Here is a 26,227-nt window from a genome sequence, read left to right as displayed (position 1 = left end):
TAGATTATTGATCACATGGGTGGCTGTCTATCGAGATATTTTTAAGTTTCTAATTGGTACTACAGTATTTGGATTTTGGCATGAATTGGTCACGCATCATTTAACTCAAGTGGTTTCCCTTGGGGGTCTGTGGCATTACTGCATAGGGTCCATGAAATAATTTGTGTGTTTTGGAACTGATTTAGTTTATCTTTTAACACTTACAGATTTGCACCTTGTTTGGCTTAATCTATGTTTTTGGCGCTGCCTCTGTCAGCTGTTGATAATTCATTTTGTGGGAGTAGTTGCTTTTGGTGCGTATACGTTGTTCCTTCTCTTTGTGAGATCTGACCCATAATTGTCTGAGACTTATGTTTTCTTCTTTGGAATCTTGTCATTTATGCTAATATGCCCAAATTAATCAGTTAATTCAAATTAATCTGTTTGTAACATGCGAACAAATGTTAGTTTTTCCCATCAGCGTGTTATATAGTGTCGGCGTGTATTTGTTGAGCTCGTGAACAATTTCGTATGTGCTAGGTATTTCCTTTTGGTAAATTTGAGCATATGCAAAGGTTTTGCATTGATAAACATACTCTTTTACATCTAATTAATGTTTTGTAGTGAAATTAAGATAATTTGTAATTCAGTTGCATAATTGACAATAAAACGTGAATTTTGAATGTTGAATTGATTTAATCTATGCAAAAATGTATACATTTAGCATGATATATAATTTTTTCATACCTGAGATGTTTGGTGTATTTTCTTTTCTTTACAATTTTATATATTATTTTACAATTTTATATATATATATATATATATATATATATATATATATATATATATATATATATATATATATATATATATATATATATATATATATATATATATATATATATATATATATATATATATATATATATATATATATTCTACCACTAGATGTCAGTAATGCCTATGTTGTGGCTTCCTAAGACTACTTTTGCACACGATCCAATGCTTTGACAATTGCATTGTCAATATAATAATGAACAATTAACAACTAAAACATGTACAGAACAAACAATGTGTTCAAATGTGTTCAAAATCTACATTATATAAAAATAACATATTGCAATATTTAAACAAATACATATGGTTTAGTAACAGACTTTATTTAAACAAATAAGAAATGTCAACCCTTTTGGTGTGATTCTTCAATATTACACACACACACACACAAACTAAAAACAGATTGCATTCAGTCACACCCGTTTGTGTGGCTGCATGAAGTCATCAAATGTATTTTGTTATGTTTTCAAATCATGTCCTTTGAGTTTTACCATCACAGTAATGGGAGTTAAATATGTCACACAAGACTACCCCCATGACTAAATAAATGCAGAAATACATATTTTTTAAAAAGGTAGACTGCGGTAATTTGGTTGCTGGAAAAGTAGACTTTGGGGCAAAAAGCTTAGACACCCCTGATTTTCATCATGTTTCAGCCTGCAATTTCATGTTTACTGTACACTGTATAATATTACGATTGCAATTTTTGCCCAAGCAATTTAGAACATGGATGGGCAGATGGGTACTAGCTTCATCAACACATAATGTAAATGCTCAACATTGCCCCACACTAACTTCAGCGTAACAAATCCAAGCCAGTAACTACGAGCAAAGTTCCAGCCACAAACTTGCTTCATTGCATTTGTCTCCCGTGATGCTGTGAAAATACAGCAAGGCCAGATAGGATTTACGCTGATCCATCAGCAAAGCCAAGATGAAGTACAGACTGAAGATGAGGGATACTGCAACAAGTTAGAATCCTGACACACGAGGCAAAGTTCCAACACCTCACAATTTCAGCAGCACAGTAGGAAGCCACAACACACTGCCAGATGAGCTGAATGAGTTGTTTGTGCCTGAATACAGTCAACGTTGATCAGCATGAAAATACTCCAGCATGGGAATACCAGAGATCTCCACTCAGTGCAACATCAGCAGAGCACATATTTTGAGAAAATGGTCATGTCTCACAAACAAAAGAGGCCATGCCTGTCACATTGCCAGCATGCCATTTGAATATCAGAATTATTCCGCTGATTACCAAAGGTGGGCAACGTACATTTTTTTGCTGGTCTGACATTCGTCAAAGCCCCACCCCCTTTCGGTCATTGTCGGTCCATCCTTTTTTCGAGCCAGATGAAATTTTAGTCGTCAGTTAGTCGGTGTATTTTTGCCCAACCTTCCACCGCCACTAGAGGGTGACATTTGACTTTTTTTCTTTTTTTTTCTGGTTCGTCATTCGTTAGGCGCTGGCCTACTTCAGTCTGCACTCATACTTAACCTTGTTTCTGTTTAAGTACTTAAAGTTAAAACCATGTCTGAGGTTCTATAGTTACACTGCAATTGAAACACAACACAGTCATATAAGTGTAACACAAAAACAAAGCCAGCTAAGGGGTTTAACCCGAGGCTATAGTACACCATCATGTTTATCATCCCACATCTGAGGGAGTCCAATTAGCAATCATGTCCACTGGATAGCATTATCATGTTTTACACACTCAAATGTGGTTATCTGTTCTTTTATAACCACCTGCCCTACAACTATAGAAGACGGTTTTATTAACATTTGCTGAATTTGTCTAAATTTAATGTCACATACACATAAGTAAAACAAAGTACTACTTAAAAAAATAGGGAATTAAAAAACATCTATTTTGCATTTCTTGGCCAAAAGCCAATTCTTAAAAACAATGCAGATTTGTTGTGCAACCATTGGTTACTTGAAAGAGTGACCGCCTTGCAGGGGAAACACATCCCAGAATGCTTTTATCAACAAACTTTATGTAAAACATATTTAAAAGGCAAAATAACTCAAAAGAAATCTCATATCACTTAATTGTAAAAGTTACTCTTAACTTTTGGTCGACGCGGTACTTTTGGTACAGCATGAGTATAGTTTGAAACCAGGACTAAAATGGGAGCAACTATAATTAAAATGAAAGTCAGCTGTGTTATTGCTGTGAATGACAAGAAGTGAATTGAACCAACCTCGTTTATTCAATCAAACAAAGATATTTATCAATTGCTTTGTAGTGCTGGAAAGTGACTGTTGTCACATTGACTGCAGGCTGATCGCACTTAGTACTATCAAGATGCAGCAGTATGGCAGATCATCATGCACGTCAGTTGAATTATATGTATTTCAGTAAGCAAAAAGGGGGGGCGGCGGGCTGACGGACATATGCCTGACATCTGACGTAATGTCTTTACCGAGAATTACAACGACGGATGAAAATTGCAATTCCTTTTTTTTTTTTCAGCATTCCATCATTCATTGGTCCGTCGGCAAAACGGGCACCTAGAAAAAACACCACTTTCAGGCTAAAAATGCATTGTAATGCACTGCGTTACTCTCATTTGTAACGAGTACAACACTACAATTTTTTGTGTGTAGTATATTACTCTACCACGTTACAGCAAAAAGTCAAGCATTACAGTAATTACATTACTTTTGTAATGCATTATTCCCAACACTGATAATAATTATTATTCGAAACATTCTGTTTGCTAAAACAAATGTTCCCACAGTAATACAAAATAACAAAATTTCAAGTCCAGTTGAACTGTTTCATTTGAGATTCACTTGGGTCATTACAGGGTGTGGGACAAGAAAAAACTTAATTTTAGGGGGCACTCCAGACTTATTTAGTATTTTTAGAACATATTCCAAGCACTCTATTCCCCTAGTGTTTTATCTTTATTTTATTTTTTTTATTTGGTTTTGGAATAAGTAAATTTACTCAGAAACTGCATGTGTCCGTATTTTTTTTATTTGGATTGTTTAAAATTGGATGGGTTGGACGTAAAAAGTCCTCCAATTCTGGAATGACCCATAAACTGCTTGTCCTTCGCAGTATTCAGGACCAATGGAGTATCTCAGTCAGTTTCAAAACATTTGGTGAGGCCTGCTGTGTCCTATAACACACACATGCCCTAACAGGCAGTTACCACTAGATGAGGCAAGAATTCTTGAGTTCTGCATTGCACACAGGCACAGACTCTCATTTTAGCATGTGTTTGCGTTCCTAAATTTTTGCTGGTCTGGTATCTATCTATCTATCTATCTATCTATCTATCTATCTATCTATCTATCTATCTATCTATCTATCTATCTATCTATCTATCTATCTATCTATCTATCTATCTATCTATCTATCTATCTATCTATCTATCTATCTATCTATCTATCTATCTATCTATCTATCTATCTATCTATCTATCTATCTATCTATCTATCTATCTATCTATCTATCTATCTATCTATCTATCTATCTATCTATCTATCTATCTATCTATCTATCTATCTATCTATCTATCTATCTATCTATCTATCTATCTATCTATCTATCTATCTATCTATCTATCATATGTGTCTATCTGTTTGTCCACCTATCTGTCTGTCTGCCTGTCTGTCCATCTGCTCACCGTCTATACAACTGCTCAAAACGTTTGTTTGAGTCATGCAAAAATGCCATGTGGAAGCTTAAGCAATAGTTCAAGATCACACATTTTAATTTGACAGATATTTTTCCCAGCTAAAGCAATTAGTACGATAGTAGGAGTTTTTTGTAGAGAGGTGTAGTGCGGAGGGAAATAGAGAATTATGCTACGTCTTGTCTAAAATAATAAAGTTGTGTCAATTCATTTGAGCTACTAAGCAAGTGTGCTCACTAGTTGAAGGTAAACAGTGAGCTGCGAGTTATGGTATTTACCATTTTGGTCACAAAAAAAAGAAATCAAGTTTGCACATAATAGAAAAGCCAGTGCGGCAGTACATTAACAGTATTGAACATGAAATGAGGAACCTTTTGTTAGAATGGCCTATATCACTGGCATGCCTACAGGGCCATGCAGGAGAAAAGGTCTAGTGCTGAGTGATTTTGCCTCCAGATATTGTCGAACTTCAGATGTTGTAAGTGCAGCCTTGAGACAAACAAAACAAATTCGCATAGCAGCTGTCATCCACTACTCTGTAGATATGATTTCACTTCTTGTACACTGTAGACCAGGGTTGTAAAACTCGTTTTAGCTTGAGGGCCGCATAGAGGAAAATCTATCCCCAAGTGGGCCGGATCAGTAAAATCATGGTATATATTTATATAACTTTAAAACAACAACAAGATGTATTATTCTTTTTCTCTTACTGTCCAAATGCAGTACAAACACAATATCACTACAGTAAGTATTCTCTAGTATAAGGAATCAGTATTTGTGTTGTCCAATCTTTCCTTATAACAGAATTTCCTTATGTGGGAAAGGACATCCTGCACAAATATGCAAGTACAGTGGGCACCCGGTTAACGAACCCCCTGTCTTACGTATTTTTCATCTTTCGACGGGGACCACGGCGTTTTTTTGTCCCGCTCTTACGCACAAACCTTTCGTCTTACGAACCATCCAGCATGCCTGTCAGTGTGTCTGCAGCAGTGTTTGCTGCATCAACAAAAACAACTTTTCTCGCATGTCACGGAAATGCCGATATGCTATTGGTTGATTAAGGCAGTCACGGAGATGCCGACATGCTATTGGCCAGCGTCACGTCAATCACAGAAATGCAGATATGCTATTGGCCGAACGCCCTCATCTAGCTTAATGGCACGAGCTGGTCGGTGTGTTGTGAAGACTCTGCAAACTTTTATCTGTTAGACATGGCTTCTAAAATTGCAAGTGGCGGTAAAGGAAGAAGTAAGAGGATGATGACAATAGAAACCAAGCAGGAGATAATAAAAAAATACGAAGGAGGCGCACGCATAGTTAACCTTGCTAGTGAGTATGGCCGTAACCGCTCGACAATCGGTACAATTCTCAAGAACAGGGAAGCTATTAAAGCAAGCAAGTCTTCTAAGGGCACGACTTTCCTTGCCAGGGGACGGACCTCGGTCAACAACAAAATGGAAAGGCTTCTTCTATTATGGATTAAAGAGAAGGAAATCGCCGGTGATATGTTCTCGTTTGAAAAAAGTTCTCGTTTAAGAAAAAAAAAAAAATCTGCGGGTAAGTCTCTTTTCTACTTTGTATCCCGCTTCGCCCAATCGGATGCATTTCACGGTCACTCTTCCACCGTCATCTTTGTTCTTTTTCTTATGGACGCCATGATCTGCAGGATGTAAATGAATCACATTAAAATCTTTCATAATTAACACCAAATTCATAACAAGAGTGACTTACATGTTGACGTTTTGGGTCCGATGATGGAAGATTGAAGGGAGGAGCGGACACAGTTATTCCTGTCATTTTGAGTGGAAATTTACATGCGTCAAATGCATCATCGGTAGAAAAATAATCAATGCCAAAAAAGCCATTTTCCAACCTTTATTGTCGGAAATCGTTCGTAGTGGTGACAAATTTAATAATAGTAATAATAAATAAAAACATGATAACGTGCACATGCACCTTTTATAGAGAAAGGTCTACAGTTTCCAGATGGAAATTAATCAATGTGCTACATTTATGAAAAGACTCAAACAGGGAAAGTTCCTGCAGTTTACAGGACAATATAGAAGTAATATTTAGGATGTAGGATAATGAATATTATATAAAAAAGTTAGTTTTACATTATTTTACTCTTTTACAGAGTACTCAAATGCTAGCGTACTTCGAGTACAGCTACTGTTTATACAACAGTTACATACCTGTACCTGAAAATCGGGGTCTCAACATGGTGCCTACAGCCAACAGGCCAAGAACCATGTAAGCAACCTGCTGACCTGTTCTAAGAATACAATAGCTTACCTGTGATGAGATATTGTGATTCCCTAGGAATGTTGTAGAAATGGTTATTTGTAAATGTGAACAATAGCAGAGATCTTGACCCACTATCAGAAACAATTAACATGATCAGTGTGATTAAGTAATTTTAGCAAATGTATCATTTCAGAACTTTGCACTAAACTAATTGGTATTCAAGAATTTGTTTGGTGACCGCTACTGTGAATTGGCTGGCTGTATAATAAGATAAGATGTTTGATATGCTTACTTACACCAATACAATGTTTTGATGGAGCTTATATACTGTTTATAGTAACCACAATCTTTTTGTTCATTTTACCACTCCTTTTACATTCATTGAATACATACCTGTAGAGAATGAACATCAGTGTATTCATAAAGGTTCATCGGGGCTGCTGGGTGTGCGTTTGCATATGTGTGTGTCCGTGTAAACTGCTTGCTGTCTGGAGGCCAGGCAGCGCTGGGCTGTAGGAGAGATGGAGCGATCCTCTGAGTGCCTCACGCTAGCTTACATGTGCATCGATCGTACATCCATTGTGCATATGAACAAATGCCCCCCTGTGCAATGAAGAATGCGCCCTACACACATTGCTTGCTCTGCGTTTCAAGAGGGATGACCCTGATAACATCCGCAATGATCTATAATATAATTTTCTGTTGATGGTCTTTTTTTTTTTTTAGTTATTTGTCTGACGTCTGGAGGCTATAAGCACAATTGAGTTGGGTTTTTCCTTCCTGTCAAAGCTTAACTGCAACCACCTTCAATCTCTGCTTGGTTTTGATGCCTTCAGACTCATTATTTTTTTTTAATTACTGTATTTCCCTGAGTGCAAGTTGAGTTTTTTTTTCCTTAACCCCCATATTAGGGGGGTCGACTTAAACGTGCATAAATCAAAACAGACCAATTTTTCTGCATATCTGTCTTTAAATAACATTAATTCGAATGTCAAATAAGTAATATGTTATTCACGAGGCTTAAAATGATTATCTATACCTCTAATCCGATATATTATGCATCCGTTATAAAGCATGGTAGAAGGTTTAGAACTATATTTAGACGAAGAAACAGTGGAGGGTAACCTTCCACACTCTGATCTTACAACAGTCGTCACTTGGGTAAAGAACATCCCAATTAAAATGATCAACAAATCATCTCCAAAGACACCCATTTCAAACACGTTGGATCGATCCGAAGATGACTATCCGGGGACGAGTAGCAAGGATGTTTGAACTATTGATGAGAAGGTAAGAGAGGACATCCTGGAGTTAAATGGGAGGAGCTATTTGCCCTGTCAGATAGCGATGATGACTTTTAAGGCCTCTCAACAAATTAATATTCAGCTGTGACAAAAAAAAATAAAGCATTGAAATGTCAAATTATTTTATTGTTGCAACATTAATTTCAGCGTTAGCGTCTACGCACACATTTCATCTTACATCTCTCGTTTCCACCCTACTCCCTCCCCCCATAACTGCAATATTATGTTATTTGATCTAAGATGAAGAGATCCTAATTTCATCATTTTAATAACACATACCATGTGTTGTATTTGGACTGCCATGATCTGTGTAAACTTTAAAGTCAGGGGTAGCCCTAACCTAGCCAAATTGAAGTGAAAAAGGGTGGATCAACTTACAAGTGAGGTCAACTTTTCTCTGAGAAATACGATATTTGTTTCTGTTGCATGACCTAACCAGGATTTGTAGCAGTCATCCCATTAACGTGAATCTTTCAAGACGCTATCCTTTGTCATTCACGTCCGGTAAACACACGTGGTAATTTGTAATAATGTGACACCAGCAGCCAGTGAAATTGTTTATTCAGATAAGCTTTGTGAGTGGAGTGGAATGGTGTGTGGTGGCGGGCAAGCGCTGAAGTGAAGTAAGGAAATCAACACTAATTGTCTTTAAGACCATAAAGTATCGGAGATGGATGCTAAAACTTTGGTCTTATCAGTTTTATATCACTAATACATATTATGCATGTTGGGGAGGACCCAAAAGGCAGGGAGGCTGGTTGCACTCAGAAAAAAAAATAATATGAAGATAAAAGAAGGAAAACAAAGTTGACAGCTGCATACAAAGTAACAAACCCAAACTCGAAAATAAACTTAATTGAAAATACTTGAAAAACTGACTCGTCTAAAACTCTCAGAACTCATCAATAGAACAATCCTATATCAACATCATTAACAATGACCAGAGAAGAAATTTAGGAAGAAAAAAATGAAAAATGTTTATCAAATGAAAAAAAGAGATAGGATTGGAAGATGTTTTATTCCCCCCCCCAAAATAACGGTATTTTAAAATCTGAAATTACAAAATACTCACAGTATCTACTCTTAAATAGATTTGAAAGATTTAGCACAAATTAGCTAAATTAATGCTATCCTTGCATACCTTATTTACTATTTGTGTTATCCATGCTCCATTATGTTTTGTTCCTGTTCCACGGAACAATTCATAGAGTGAATGACAATAAATTGTACTGCAACAGATTGTATCGGTTATGCTGGCAGCGAGTGTTACTAATTTGGTGGAATGCAGGCATGACTTTGCATTCAGTCTGAGCATCACACTCACATTCACAAACACGTACAATCACACGTGCCGTACATCATGGTAATTACAATGTTATTTGACAATACCCATTAGCAGCCAAGTACTGCATTATAATTCCTGTTGATCTCAACATTCTCCTTGAGCGTGAATGACTGCATGTGTGTGAACAACAGGGGGCAGAACACTCCCGATTTGAAGAATTGTTCCTCGTGTGGAGGGAGATGGGCCATCGGGCGGGCAGGTAGGCAGGCAGACAGACAGACCCATTGAGTGAATATGAGTGAGTGAGCAAGTGAGTGATTGAGAGAGATAGAGAAAGAGAGAGAGAGGGAGAAAGAGAGGGGGGGGGAGACTCATCAGTTAATTAGTTTTTCTTCCCTATTTTTACTCTTAGTCTGGTCTTCAGGGAGTTCTCCCACTTTATGTAAGTGTGTGTGTGTTTGCGTGTGCGTGCGTGCGTGTGTGTGTGTGTGTGAGAGAGAGTGTTTGCATTTCTCTTTCTTCATCACTGTCTCATCTGTATCATCAAATTATACTGCAGGGAAAACGTTTTGCTTTATTTTGGCCCTCATTCCTTGACTTTTCATTGTACTCCCCCTCCACCTAGTTCTTCCCCAAGTTCATTTGTTTTTTACATGCTTGTTGAGAACGCTCAAGTCATCAGTCTAAAACAAGAGGATTGTAAAAAGGATAAAAAAAGACAGCCATCATTTTCACAACCTATAAAATGTGCACAAATGACTTGGTCTGAGACCGCCACATATTTTGTGGTATCTACTAGTAATATCTGTCGCTTAGCACAGAGCATATATCATTGCCTTCGACTCAGAGAACACTTAAGGTACTATTAAATAATAACAAAAATAATAATCATCATCATCATCATAATCATAATAATAAAGCCTTTGTGTACAATTGTCACTGCATTTTTTATTAATGCACAACAGATGAATGAATGAGTGGAAATGGATGGTGCTCAATACATAATTAATACACAACGCAACAGCTAACAAAAAATATATATACACTTGAATGAATGGATTTGCGATTGGCTGGGAACCAGTCCAGGATGTCCCCCTGCCTACTGCCCGAAGATGTCTGGGATAGGCACCAGCAAGCTAGTGACCCGAGTAAAGATAAGCATCTAAATCTAATTGATGAATCAATACTTTGACATTATTTTTGAAGACTGTTAAAGTCATACAATATTGGTCATATTTATAGAGCATCAATGTCAAACAGTCAACAAACAGTCATAACAGTCAATGAAGTATATTTTTATCTGAATTCCATTTTTACCCAGTTTAGGCACATTTTAATACAGTATTCATTGTCAGTTTATGAATGTGATCAAAAATCTCTGGGATACTAGCTGTGCTGTGGTTCATTAAGGTAATTTTTAGGGGGGTCAAATTTGGACTGATTTGTAAAAATAGATACGTGCTGAATGCATAATAACGCAAATAACAAACTCATAATAAAAAAAAAAACTCGATGGATGCGTAGAAGTTTTGGAGCTCTCTTTTTAGGACTATGTCAAAATCTGGTACTGAACTTCAACCTTGCACTTGGTCATGGGCGAGTTACAATCTGTTTTGCTTCCACATGGTCACCGCATCTGTTGCCTTCCCAACACAAGCCAGAGGTTTACTGTTCCAATGGTACCATGGCAAACAATTTAATGATATTGGCAAGCCTATTGCATAGCCACAAAATCAGCCTGCTTTCAAGTTATCAGACACAGTGGTGAAATCAACACTTACTCATTCACAGATTTGAATCATTAGCTTCTGCAAAGACATTCATTCATCTTTGTCGTGATGTTTTGTTGGCGAGGCCACAGTGAACACTCACTCAAATGCAAATATTCATCCGAGGCGGGGGTTTGAGCTGGGGCTTACCCACGGAAGGTAAGGCAGATCCTGAACAGTCAGCTGAACAGCAAAAATAAGACCAAGGCCATTAATGCCTATTCCTTGCCAGTGATCAGATATTCAGCTGGCATTATTCCTTGGCCACTGAAAGAGATGTGAGCCGCTGTGTCGGGACAAGGAAGCTCCTTACAAGGGATGGTGGGCTCCACCCTAAGTCCAGCTTCCTGAGGCTTTACACAAAGCGGAAAGAGGGAGGTTGTGGATTAGTGAGCATCCAAGTCACTATCCCGAAGGAACCAACAGGCCTCCAAGAACACATTAAGATGATGGGCACCACGGAACCTGCTCTGTGAATGCCACAGACTACATAAGACCAGTAAGAAGAGGGAGCCAGATGGATTGTCATAGAAAGACAAGCCCCTTCATTGCCTGTACCGCCGCCAAATTAAAGGAGTGGCTGACATCCAAAAAACATACCAGTGGTTTGAAAAGGCTGGACTAAAGGACAGCACAAAAACACTAATCATAGGAGCACAAGAACAGGCCCCAAACAAAAGATGACTGGAGGCCGGGGTCTATCATATCAGACAAGATCCCAGGTGAAGGCTGTGCAAATAAGTGCCAAAGACTGTACAGCACATCACTGCAGGGTGTAGAATGCTGGGAGGCAAGTCATACATCGAACGACATAACCAGGTTGAAGGAATACCATATTTTCCGCACTACATTATAAGGTGCACCTAAAGGCCTCAAAATTTCTCAAAAGATGACAATGCGCTTTATAATCCGATGCGCCTAATGTATCGATCATATCCAATGATACAACAGCAAGTCCAATGTAATGTCTCACATGCCATTAATCTCAGCGTCTTGCTACTTTATCTCAATTTAGTGGTGAGCTTCATGAACATGAAGAGTCATACTAAAAGTAAATAGTAAACAAACAATGCGCCACAAGTAACCCATGTGAAAGGAACTTTGGGACACCTCACACAAGTCACAACACACAGCGATTTCCTGATATGTGTGTGTATATATATATATATATATATATATATATATATATATATATATATATATATATTAGTCAGCTGGTCACCAACAGATTTCTTTCAATAGGCAAGCAATCAGGTGTATCACTCAATAATTGGTGGGTGCAAAGGACGGCCCAATCAATGGCTTGACATCACATCCGGTCCTGACATGGCACCATGCATAAAAATTAACCATGGAGATTCATTTGGCAAATGCAAGACGAGACACAAAAATGGAAATACCAGATATTTATCAAACTTCATCAATCCCTCATATTGCGACACCAGACAAAGAGGTGTGATCTACTGTTGTAGATTATCATAAAGTGCCAGTCAAAAAAAACTCAAACCAAATACATGCTTTCATTTATAAGAGAAGGAAACAGCTAACACCGTTATTGCATAAGGTAATAATATTAACATTGTTATTATGAGAAATATATGTGGGCGAGTATGATAATGCAGCCAGCTCTTTGTTTAAAAAAAAAAGTGAAAACACTTGCTCAACTGCACAGCCCTTGCATCATAAAAATGATCTTGCTTCAGAAAATAGGAGTTTGATCCATCCATCTATTCATCCATCCATTTTCTGTGGCCGTTTATCCTCAGGGTCGCAGGCCTACTGGTGCCAATCCCAGCTGCCTATAGGCGGGAAGACACCCTCAACTGGTTGCCATCTAGTTGCAGCGCACACAGAGACAAAAAAAAAAACAAAAAACATTCACACATTCAATCACCAGTGTTGGGCAATTTACCGTATTTTTTGGACTATAAGCCGGTTTGTATACTGGTGCGCCTTATAGTCCGGAAAATACTGTACATTAAAGTTGTAATGCATTATGTATGACTTATTACTGTCATTTGAAGGTTATTAGTTACATTACAATTCTACATTACACTCCTGTGGCACTCATTTTATATTATTCTCGTATAACTGAAAATATGGATTTACCATTCTAAATGTAGCTCATTACACTTATTATACATCCAGTGGAAGGTTGGTTTTAGCCTAAAAACAGTACAAATCATTTTGTCCGTATTGTATACTTTTAAAGACAAGATCCAATATCTTTTTTTATTTTTCTATTTTAATCCCTTTCTTACTTAGCTTCAAAAGCATAGTAATGCATTGTTTATGCTTTAGGCAGAAAGTTAGTGCATTCCTCAATTTCAATGTTAACATTCAAAATCAAGTTCAGTAGGCTGGGTGAGGGACAAAAACAGGTGATTTCAGTTGGGCTAATGTTAGTAACGAGAAGTTTTGATCGTTATCATGTTTAACATACTTTTTAACAGGAGTTTTTAAATGCTTCATCTTGATACACACATATATATATATATATATATATATATATATACAGAAATATTTACATATAGCAATTGTACAGTGAAAATTAGTGTTCACGTTGTCATTATTATTAGTTTTGAAGTGCTAGAGAATCATCTGGAAAGCGGCACCATATCTTCACCCCAAGACATACTCTGCCAGTCGTTTAGTCTCCGAACCTCTTGAGGTGGAAGTGGCATCCCTGTGTGAGTCAAGCACCATTTTGTCTGCTTTATTTTATCCCCATACTCAATCCTCTGCGTGTTTTATTTTCACTAACTTCACATTACTATGGCACTGCTCTACATGGTTTGTCAAATTACTGGTACTATTTGGCTAAGTGGACAGCTCTTTAAACTGTTGCGCACAAATTGCACCTGACCATTCTATTCTTCTTTATCCCTGACGAAGTGAAAGTAGCAATGGCCGTTATGTCCATCTTGTGTTCGTATTGTCCATATTAAAACTGTGGTCTGCTGGTGGCGCACTCATCTAGTAGATAGCAATAACAGGAAGTAAACATTTTGCACCGGACTTTTCTCTTCCGATCTGGTGGTGTATTGTGATGCATTGCTTTTCTCTCATTTGTACTGAGTATAAAAAAAATACTATTTTAGTGTATGTAATGCATTACACTACTGCGTTCCAGCAAAAGGTAATGCATTATAGTAAGCAATTACATTGCTTATGTAATGCATTACTCCCAACACTGCTAATCACACCTAAGGATAATACCTTTATTACATTCAACACAAATGCACATTTCTGTAGTGAATATCTTGTGCACTTCTACATTGGATACATGCTAGCTAAGTGTGATTCTAATGAAGATACTTGCACATCAGGATTCTCTGATAGCGTTAAACAGAGTGGAAAAGGCTTCGGGCACACTTGATCACACTGGCTGTGATAAGGTCTAACTGAGTGTATCAGTTGAAAGGGGTGGAGGAGTTTACACCCCCAGCAGCACTTTGATAAATGAAGCGTCTGACTTTCTCGCCTTCGCTAATCAATTAGCAACCTCTACATTCCCCCTGCTTCCTTTTCGCTTGCCACGCCACACCATCCTTTTCCATCAAACTCTGCATCCTCTTCTCTATCAACCTCTTCTTTGGTCTTCCTTTAAGATCTTGTGCCTGGCAGCGCTTTCCACATCATTCTTTTCCAAATATACTCACGGACTCACATTTGGATGTTCCTTGTACCCGTTTCTTTACCTCCTCACCACACTCACTGTTCTTTTGGTAGACCCTATGTATTTAAAATCCTCAATCTTCTCTTGCTGTTGCATCATCCGCCCCCCTCCACCCACTCCCCTCATTCCCGTACTCAGTACGGGAATAACAGCGTACTGTCTGCTAAGGTAATCTTCATTCTTCTCCTTTCCAATTCGTGCGTCCACCTTTCTAAATGTTCCTCCACCTGCTCCGTGCTTTTGCTGTAGATCACAATGTCATCTGCGAATATCATGGTACATGGGGAATACAGTCTAACCTCATCTTCTCTCAGCCTTTTCATCACTATTGCAAACAGGATGGGGCTTACAACCAATTACTGATAAAGAACCACCATCACACTTAAATTCTGTCACCCACAGAGAAATTACATACCACATCTCACCACTGTTGTACTGCTCTTATATATCCTGTCTTATTGTAATGCAGTGTACTTCTCTTCAGACTTCCAAATGACACAATTCGTCTTTTAGTAACTTGTCATGCGTTTTCTATCTACGACACAGTGCAGCTCCTGGCTTTCTATGTACTATTTTGATAACAAAACCAGCACAACCGCAGCTCAGTTTATTCAACATACATATTTACAATCCATATCCATCCATTTTCTGTAGCAACTTATCTTCACTTTCATCATTTCTTTGCCGGTGCCTATTCACCCGTCTTCCGGCAGCTGGCGAGGGACACCCTGAGCTGGTTGCCAGCCAATCGCAGGGCACAAACAAAGAAAGGATTACTCATACTAACAAACACACTTAATGGAGTGTCCACTTTGGAGTGTCCACTTACCTACCTTTTATGGTTTTGGGGTTGTGGTACGAAACCAGAGTGACCAGAGAAAAGCCACTTGGGCACGAAGAGAACATGCAAAATCCACACAGGAGGGCCAGATACATCAATGCATTTTCTGCATTGTCAAATTTAAATAGTAAATAACATCTGAGTCAACGATTATTTTTGACAAAGGAATCAATAGATTGATTGATTATTTTAAAAAATTGATAGTTGCAGCAGTATTACTGACTGAGTTGTCATGACTAGCTTATTTGTTGATTGAGTTATAACTTAAATTGCTAAATATGGCTCTCTCAATTTGTGCTGGATGTTTTAGAGTTGACAGGAGCTTTCTATGGGGTTGCCTAGAAAACAATAGAACAGGCAACTGTTCTTTTAGTACTTGAGAAGTAGCATGATTTTATTAAGCTTTTTATTAAGTCCAAGGGGATGGAGGCCTATCCTTCTCGGTCATTGTTTTCAAATGCAATTTCCATTTTACTCAGCTGTATTTTTCTACACTGTCTAGGGCTCTTAGGTATAAGATGTCAAATGGAAGAAATGCATTTATGTTTTAGAAGTACCTAAAGAAATGTAGCTAATTTGGACGTTACCAAATTATGTGATTGAGCACGTAGCTTTGTTCTGAAAAGCTATTGATGTTCAAAACAGAGATGTTTAATTTGCATTCCCCCAAACAACTTAAATTGGAGATAATTCTTTGGTGACTTGAAAGAGTCTTACCTTCATTAATTGCTTTGTTACATCAAAGCTCTGTGTAGAATTACTGGCCAATGAAAAAAGGTACCCTTTCCTATGTCTTGTTTATCTAAATAGCTAACCAGAGCAGAAATGGGGGTTGCTCTTTATGCGTGTGTGCGCGTGTGCGTGTGTGTGTTTGTGTGTGTGTGTGTGTGTGTGTGTGTGTGTGTGTGTGTGTGTGTGAATATTAGTATGTATGAAGTGCATAAATGGAAAGGCGCATAATGCTAACGTAAGGGACTTCCACAGCACTTTGGATTTGCTTCGCCTCCACTCTGGTGCTTGCTCTGTACGCATATTCTATCCCTCATCAATAAATTACATATTAATGCCTCTTCCAACTCCTCACCTGATTTAGACAAATCCACCAGCATCTCTCTTCCAGTCATGCCCCTCTGTATTCCTGTTTAGTTCCCTCTCTGTCAGCATCGTCATCTTCCTTTTTTTCCCCATGTTGCACATGTTCTTCCCATGCTAGGAAGGTTGTAAATTACCTGATCTTTTTTCTGTCGCTTAACAATCTCTCGCACCCCACTTATTACTTTATTGTTCATCCTTTAACTGTCATCTAAATGAAACCCATCCATGGAGGGAGTAAATCCTCCTTGTCCGGGCCAGTACTTTGTGAGCACATGAGGGTATTCCTCACCTCCTCAGAAGAAATTAACCTGGGCCCCTGGTATAAAAAATAATGTGATAAATGTGTAGTTTATTGCCATGTCAAAATCATTTGTCCATCCATTTTCTATTCTATCGTATTTCTCAGAGTACAAGTCAACCTTGTTCATAACTTGACCCCCCCATTTTTTTTTTTTTATTAAATTTAGGTGAATTTTACAAAAACATGATTATAAGATTACCCCTGACTTTAGTGGTTGCATAGATCATGGCAGTCCAATTTTATCACATAGTCTATGTTCTTAAAACTACAAAATTACGGAACTTTTAGACACATTTCTTCATCGTATATCAATTAACATACTGTTGTAGTTATTTGGGGATGCAGAAATGAGACAACTGCGAGGCAATGTACGTGTATGCGTAGACACAAATTCTGAAACTAATGTTGCAACAATAAAATGATTTGACGTTTCAAGGTTTTATTTTTTAGACAGGTGAAAATTAAATTGTCCTCTCTTTCCTGCTTTTCATTTGCGCAAACATCCTCGTTACTCTTCCACGGGTAGTCAATTTCGGATCCATCCAATTTTTTTGAGGTATTCAGAGATGATTTGCTGATCATCTTACTTAGGATGCTCTTTACCCAAGTGACGACTTGTAAGATCAGAGTGTGGAAGGTTGCCCTCTATTGTTTCTTCATCTAAAACTTCTAAACCTACCATGCTTTATAACGGATGCATACTATGTCAAATTAGAGTTACCGTAATTTCCGGACTATAGAGCGCACCTGATTATAAGCCACAACCCACTACATTTTAGAGGTAACCCGATTTTGTACATACACAAGCCGCACCTGCATACAAGCCGCATGTGCCCACATTAAAACATGTAAACATATTTACAAAGAAAGACGGTACACAGAGAGTTTTCAAAGTTTTAATAATATAACTTAACAATAATAATATAACTTTCTTCCCAAACGTGCCTGTGACAGGGTAGTAAAACGGTAGCAACACGCTAGCAACATGGTAGCAACACGCTAGCAACACAGTATAACAGGTCTGGTAAAACAGGTCTGGTAAAAGAACATACTGGTAAAAATCACGGTAAGCCGTCTTCATCTTCCTCCTTTGAACTGAAGCCATCGAAGTCATCTTCCTCAGTGTCGGAATGAAACAGTGTCATATAGACGTCGTCACACACTCCCTCAGCCTCTCTCTCGCTGTCACTGTGCCCTCCTCTCCGTCACGCAGCAGACCGGCTTTTCGGAAGCCGTTGGTGATGGTGATTTTTTTGACGCTGCCCCACGCTGTCAGGATCCACTGGCAGACTTGTGAAAAAGTTGCCTTTTGCATGCGGCCAGTTTTAGTGAAAGATTTCTCGCCGCTAGTCATCCAATTCTCCCATTCAACACGGAGCGCCACTTTAAATGCACGATTCACACTAATGTCAAGCGGCGGAAATACTTCGTTGTGCCCCCAGGAATCACAGCTGGAATGGAGTTTGTCCTGTGTCATATGCCTTTTTTTTGCATTTTCCATGATGAGGGTATGTTCACGCTAATTTAATTTATGCACAAGACAGGAAGTTTCATTCTTCCTCGACGCATATATTCCACCGGTCTTGATCTTACCTTTTCTACTCGAGCGCCCCTAGCGGCTGTTAGAAAAATTACATAAATTGGCCGCATCAATGAATAAGCCGCAGGGTTGAAAGTTTGGGAAAAAAGTAGCGGCTTATAGTCCGGAATTTACGGTATATGTAATCATTTTAAGCCTCGTGAATAACATATTACTTACTTCACATGCCTTGTAAATGACCTGATCATATTGATTTTGCATTCAAAGTAACGCTATTCAAACACAGATATGTTAAAAAAGTAGACATTTTTTAGTTATGCGGTTATAAGTCAACCTCCCAAATATGGGGGGAGAAAATGAGTGAAGAAAACTCGACTCGTACTCTGATAAATATGGAATATATTCTTTTCAGGGTCACGAGAAGCTGGAGTCAACCTTGACTTGCCTTGAGAAAGGCAGCCTATATACTAATTTTCCTGTTGATCACATTGTACATAAATCCATTTACATTTATTTTCAGTGAGTTAGAGTGTGAACTGAACTCACAATGCAACATCGGACATTAGGGAGTGAAACGGCACTTTCAGAGACCCAAATTGCAATTGCAAATGTGAGATGATCAAGCAAATTTGGCTTTTTCTCCCACTTAATACTAATGATGTATGCATGCACCATATGACTGAAGAAATTGTGCTTTACTTGCTTTTTGCTACCACTTACCTGTAAAGATGCACGAAGCCACATCAAGCAATAATGAATACAGATGCTGACTCACCATAAATGCAAGCCCTGCCTGGGTAGTGACTTACAGGCAGGGCTAATTAAAACAGGTGTGGGATGAAGCAGCCTGAAGTTTATTATTCATTAAAGCGCTTTAATATGTCCCTTCAAGACTCAAAACATCTTAATGAGTGTGACACAGGGTGGCGCTGCTCTTACAAGGCAAGAGAAGAATAGATGTTGTCGTGTCATGTATAATAAGTGAGTAATGAAGTCAGGAGGAAGTCAGCGTTGATGAAAGACTGAGGCAAAGGCACTTATGAAAGCAAACAAAAATTGTCTAGGAAAAGGCAAAAAAATATCATGTGAAATACATTTGCACTCTCTTCCCTGATGAGATTGCCAGCTCTCCCTAACTGAGCAGAGCGAAGAACATTGTCAGCGACACATCTCATCCTGGTCATCATGCTTTCAAAATGTTGTCCTCTGGTGGGCGCTAGAGAGCTCATAAAAGCCAGATACTAGATACAGATAGATACAGGATACAGGTCAGCTTTTTCCACAGAGCTGTTAACATTCTGAATAACAGCAAAATAGAGAACACATTAAAAATAACAATAGCACTCTCTAAAACTATAATTCTTATTCTGTGCTATTAACCGTATTTACTATCCATGTTATTTATATAAAAATTTACCAATCTGAGCCGCTTTCCCAACTTTGTCGTGTTCTTGCTATCCCTTGTTGTACATCTGCTGAAAAATTCTATTCTATTCTATTCTATTCTATTCTATTCTATTCTATTCCTTCAGGGGTTAAATTAGAACAGAAATCTAGATCTTTTTTTCTAACTGCATATTACCATCTGCAAAATCTGTAGCATTGAATAGCTGACGTTTTTTTTGTCCTCAGAAATGAAACAACCTTTTTTTTTGGCCAAATTGAAATTGAGGCGAGTGAAAACAATTTGAAATTGTGCCATAGATAGATAGATAGATAGATAGATAGATAGATAGATAGATAGATAGATAGATAGATATGTGTGTAAACATACATACTGTATGTATGAATAAGTCTGATGCCACTGAATATTTTGAGGGGTTGAAAGTAAAAATATATTGTTTTATTTAACGATGTTATGACACTTTCAAAGTCATGGGTCCAAGTTAGTGAAAAATCCAGGGGTTAAACAAAGAGCACCATCTCGACGAATTTTGGCTTAGTTTGTTAATGATAAATGAGTGGTGCTGTCATAGGTATGAAATCATGTTTTACAAAAAAGAAAAGGTCTTGATAGCTCATTCATTGGGTTGCAGTTGCCTTTTATTTGCCTTTTTCTCACATAACTACCAACCTAAAAGTAACACCATTATGATTGCCATTTTTACGCTACCGTGCTTTCCTGTCTCCTATACTTTTTACATTTGATCTTGTCATTCCCTCTATTCCACCCCCAAATCTTCTCCAGAGGTAGCTTTCACTGAGAAAGATATTAATGTGGCAGTTTAATGAGCAAATACCCACATGAGTATTGATTATATACTTGCCTGGGGTAAAGTCTGCCCTCTGCTCCCAGTCACGTATTGATCTTTATTGGGGGAGGATCAGAGGAGCCATCTCAGAGTTCACACATCAAGCAGGTGAATCGTCTAGCTGTGATGGTACAACAAACAACAGTAAGAGTCATTTATGGTGACATTTATTCTTGAGTTAAGCAAATGCGGTGTAGCAGAGTATTGTTTGGTATGGGTCACAAACCATTTTGATAGTGAGAGATCATTTTTGGAGATGATAAGGGCTACCAGTTTGATACACATTTCTGAAATAATATCTTTACTAAAATTCCTTCAGAATATGTAGGTATAGGAAATTGATATTGGTCTTTGTGTAGACTTATTTGTAAATATGTTATCAGAATGCAACACAAGCAACATCTTCGTTGGTTTGTTGGAAAAACATGACCCTAGGGGTTGGCTGTATTTGTGTTGTTTTGTCTCCCGCATCAGGCGTTTTTAGGTAATTGTTCTTATTTTCTGGTCTCGTCAAATTGCTGCAACGAGTCACGGATACGCTGGTCTGCTATTGGTCCGTGTCACGACTCCCTAAGATACTGGTCTGCTGTTGGTTGGCATCACTGTCAAAATGGCAGCATGCTACAGACTGGATCGCTTCTGAGTGCTTAAAATAACTATTTATTGTGCATTTCACTACCTAATTCAAACTTGAATGGGTGAGCCATGGGTCCCAAGATTGCTGGTGATGTTAAAGAGAGAAATAATGATGATTCATATTGAAACGTAGCTGGACTTAATCAAGAAATACGAAGAAGGCTAGCCTAGGCTAGGCTACCCTCACTCGGGAATATGACCATAACAAGGTCGTCACATGAAGGTAAATAAATCCTTTGTATGTTTTTTTTGTTTCTGATGTTTTTAATTGTATACATGTATATTATATATAAGTAGCACTTACTAGACTATTTTGGTAGTATTTTTTTAATATTTATATACAATTTTGATGTTTTTAACCTGGGGTTCTAAACTAATTAGCCATTTAACATAGGTTTGGATAGAGCCCAACTGTGGAATGGGTTAATCTCGTAAACCGGGGGCCCACTGCGTATGTGTGTGTGTGTGTATATATATATATATATATATATATATATATATATATATATACATATATATATATATATACATATATATATATATATACATATATATATATATATATATACATATATATATATACAGTGGGCCCACGTGTTACGAACTTAATCCGTTAATCTTAACTTAATCCAAACCTATGTTAATTAGTGAATGTGTGCAACGCGTGCAAAAACCTCAGGTAAAAACGACTTTATACACATATTAAAAATTAGTGACATAATCTACGGTACAGTTAAATTAAATAACATCAATATACAAAGAAAAAATGACATTTACCTTTGGGGCGACGTGACTGGCTGGAGGCGGAGGGGAACATAGATGAACCCGCAGAATTTATTTATTTTCTTAAACAAGAACTTTTCTCAAACTACAACATATCACCGGCGATTTCCTTCTCTTTAATCCATAATAGAAGAAGCCTCATCAATTTGTTGTTGACCGAGGTCCGTCCCCTGGCAAGGAAAGTCTTGCCCTTAGAAGATTGCCGAGCGGTTACGGCCATACTCACGAGCAAGGTTAACTATACGTGCGCCTCCTTCGTATTTTTTTTATCTCCTGCTTGGTTTCTATTGTCATCATCCTCTTACTTCTTCCTTTACCGTCACTAGCAATTTTTGAAGCCATGTCTAACAGATAAAGTTTGCAAAGTCTTCACAACATTCCTTCCTTCCGTTTTTCACTCCTTTTCTCTCCTCCCTTCCATCCCGACCAGCTCTGCCATCAAGCTAGATGAAGGCGTTCGACCAATAGCATATCGGCATCTCCGTGACTGACACCGTGACTGACACAGTGACTGTGACATTGTAAGAGCAATAGCATATCAGCGTTACCATGACATGCGGGAACCGTTAATTTTATTGACGCAGCTAAGCGAATAAAAATAGCACGGATACATTAACCGACATGTTGGGGCATATTGAATTGTTCGTAAGACGAAAGGTTTGTGCGTAAGGGGGGGACAAAAAACGCCGCGGTTCACGTTCGTAAGATGAAATGTTCGTATAAGAGGGAGTTCGTAAACCGGGGGCCCACTGTGTATATATGTATATATATATATATATATATATATATATATATATATATATATATATATATATGTATGTACTGTATGTGTGTGTGTGCGTGTGTGTGTGTGTGTGTATATAGTTTATTATTCATTTTAAACATCAAGTCTTGAAGCCTTGTTTATATATATTGCTTGTTTTAAAAAGTGCAATAAATAGACATGTTTGACCAAACATGATGAATAATCTTGATTAATTATCGTGATTTCAATATTGACCGAAATAAACGTGATTATTATTTCGGCCATAATCGTGCAGCCCTAATTTCCCCACAGAACCTTGTACACAGCAATGACAGTTTTAAAGTTGAGTTATAAAAGCACAATCTTTAAAATTTGCCCGTATATGAGCTGCACACACGTCACTTACACTTGCAGTTACTACCAGATCTACAATGCAAGTTGATTTCACAATCCAAGTGGGACACAGTTTCAAAGTGAATCTTTATGGAATCGATTTTCATCATGACATTTTGAAAATCTGGCAATTAGACCCGTGCTCAGGCTTCACCAAATTAAGCCTCTTTGTCTGAGTAGTATGCGAATATCCAGGTTACATTTGATGGGAAGATAAGGAGCTATGATGGAACAAATGCTCCACCCTGGAAGCATGCAAGAAATCACCATATTCTCTTTGGAAGAATTTGTCCCATTGGGTGCTGACCAGGTTTCCACATGTTGCGCATTAAAAAAAAAAAAAAAACATTAGATGACCGTTGTTCTCTGGATGGTTGTGTCGTAACTCCAAGTCCCCATCTGAGCATGTAGAAATGCCCTTACAGATGAAGAATAAATCGCACTGGGACTGATCCATTTTTTTGCACCAATTAATATTGACATAATGTTGACTTTTGGCCATCTTGGTAATGGAGTAGGAATGCATAGTTTGTTGGGCAGTCAAGACAGGACAGGTGCGACCCCCTGCACGAATGACACAATTCTGCTGGAGATATTCAGCGGCAGTGAAATGACTCAAAACATGCTTAAGTGTCCAAAAGAATGCTCACACTGACAAATTTCTCGGGAACACCATAATTTGAAGGTTACTCTACCCAGTGTGCATGCACGGCATAAAGGTGCATAAGTGACACACTTCAGTGTAGTCACAAGTCAGTGGAACATTTGAATCAAAAAAACTATACCTTTTTTGACTTAAGCACACAAGATAATAAGTCCCCAGATTTTCATGATTTCAGAGGCTTTCTTCTAGGTTTGGCAGCAGCAAGATAGTTTTAACTGGCATCTTCTTGTTTATTTCATTACACTACAGGTTCTGAGAAATCTTTTTAAACAATGTTAAATATTAGCCCCCCAAAATGTAAACAATGCATTTTTAAAATGGAAGAAATTGAAAATGACTGCATCTGTACAACATTTTTATCATCTGAACAGTCTAGAGTCTAGACTCTAGACTTAGTGAAGCTATCAAACTCAAGGCCCACCACTCCATTTTATGTGGCCCGCGGAGTGCTTTGACTCTCTGCTTTGAGTCTCAAAGGACTTCACAGGTGAAAAAGAAATCATACAGAACATCAAAAATACACAATGGCATTCTGTCAGGTTTACTGAGTAGACATTTGTAAAAACTAATGGCTCACAAAGAATATTTCAGCTCATGCATGAGGAGAACGATTCAGGACCACAAAGGCTGCAGTTCTGCCGCGCTCTGAGGCCCGTCCCTCTCGTCTGCTTCTTTTATTATCTTCGGGGTCCCTAAGTTACATGAAGGTTCCGGCCTTAAAGGGCAAAAGTGCACAGGGGGGTGTGTTTGGCCAGAACCCAAAAGTATGAAATTCACGTTTGTTTTGACATGTGTGACTTTGTTTGGAAAGATAAGCGCATGTGAGTGTGGCACGATATAATATGCAGCAACTATCTCAGTAAATCAAACAGGTCAACAACTGCTCACATTTCTTAGAACACAACTTCCTCTTCCAGAGGGGTCCTTGAGTGGCTCTGGGCATTGGACATGTTGCTGTTTCCCAACAGTGCTGTTATTGACTGCCCTCTGAAATGACCTCTACAATCATTACTAACACAACATAAGAGATATGTGATATATGTGTAAATAAACAGTAATACATTCTACATCGGTGACAAATGTATAATCACATGTATGAATCAACAAACACAAATCAACAAAAACAAAGCATATTGATGGAAGAGTAACATTTGTTTAACATATGTGAATAATAAATTTAGTGGAATGTGATTTATACCTTATTGGCATGATAATTGATTAGCATATTTATCCAACACATTCCCTTAAAAAAAGCGCCCAGAAGAGGAAGGAAAAACTCCAAAACCCCACCTGAGGAAAATGCGAAACGTTCAGAAGGAGCACAGGTGGGAGGAGCCCCCTTCCAGACTCAACAGGTAGCACTAGATGCAGAGAGCTAAAAATAGCATGTCGTGCCATATTAAGCAGTAAGTATTCTGTTAGTAACTTCATGAATACTTCTAATGTTCATATCATAATCTTGACTGAAATTCGTCTTTTAACAAAATCATTTTGCTTAGGAAACATAATTTTGAGTCAAAGAACCGTCAAGCGTTTTTTGATCACGCTGTATTCTTAAATGGAAATTCATTCTTGTCAAAAAGGCCAAGCCCATATTTTTTTTCAGCACAACTTGGATTGTGGTTTTGGAATGCAGTCAAACAGAGATTCAACGAGCAGGGCCTGGGGAAAGACCTTAACTCTAGGAGACGGATATTAAAAGACTTTATAACATTCCTGTCTATGGCTCACTTCACTGCTTTAGGCTCTTAAGTTAAAAATGGCTCAGAAAGGTCACTCTAACATTATTTGGGCGCAGATAATCTACCTCTGTGAATTCAGTTTCATTAAAAGCATTTTGCCCAAAGGAAAAAAAAAAAAAAAGATTTTCCTTTTCTCCATTTTGACTTTGTCCTGTCCATTTATTTAGCAATTCAACATTTTATAACTTGACGAACCTAGACACTCTGATAGAATTACCGTGAAGTCTCTCTCATAAAGTCTGTACTATAGTACGAGTTAAGAAAATTTTATGCCATGCACTTCCTGCAGCACAAGTAGCTATCATTTTTTCTGACAAATGCATCTCAAAGCAAAAAGAGAAAAGGTCAAGAGAAACAAGTGTGACATTCAATCTATGTTGAATGCCCCCCCCCCAAAAAAAAGAGAAAAAACAAAAAGGTAGATAACTTGATTTTTGTCATAGATTTACATGTAACTATAACATAGAATGAGCAT

General features: G+C 37.9%; 1 protein-coding gene across 2 annotated transcripts in view; it reads left to right on the top strand.

The window, feature by feature from the left end:
• rbfox1 (RNA binding fox-1 homolog 1) overlaps positions 1-26,227 on the top strand; it is a 275,153-nt gene that overhangs the window by 50,995 nt on the left and 197,931 nt on the right. The window lies entirely within an intron of this gene.

Source organism: Hippichthys cyanospilos, chromosome 16, assembly GCF_059441005.1.
Source record: "Hippichthys cyanospilos isolate Australia breed blue-spotted pipefish chromosome 16, RoL_Hcya_1.0, whole genome shotgun sequence".
NCBI classification, from domain to species: domain Eukaryota; kingdom Metazoa; phylum Chordata; class Actinopteri; order Syngnathiformes; family Syngnathidae; genus Hippichthys; species Hippichthys cyanospilos.
Note: the sequence above shows the minus strand (reverse complement) of the source record. Positions and strands in the feature narration are given on the sequence as shown.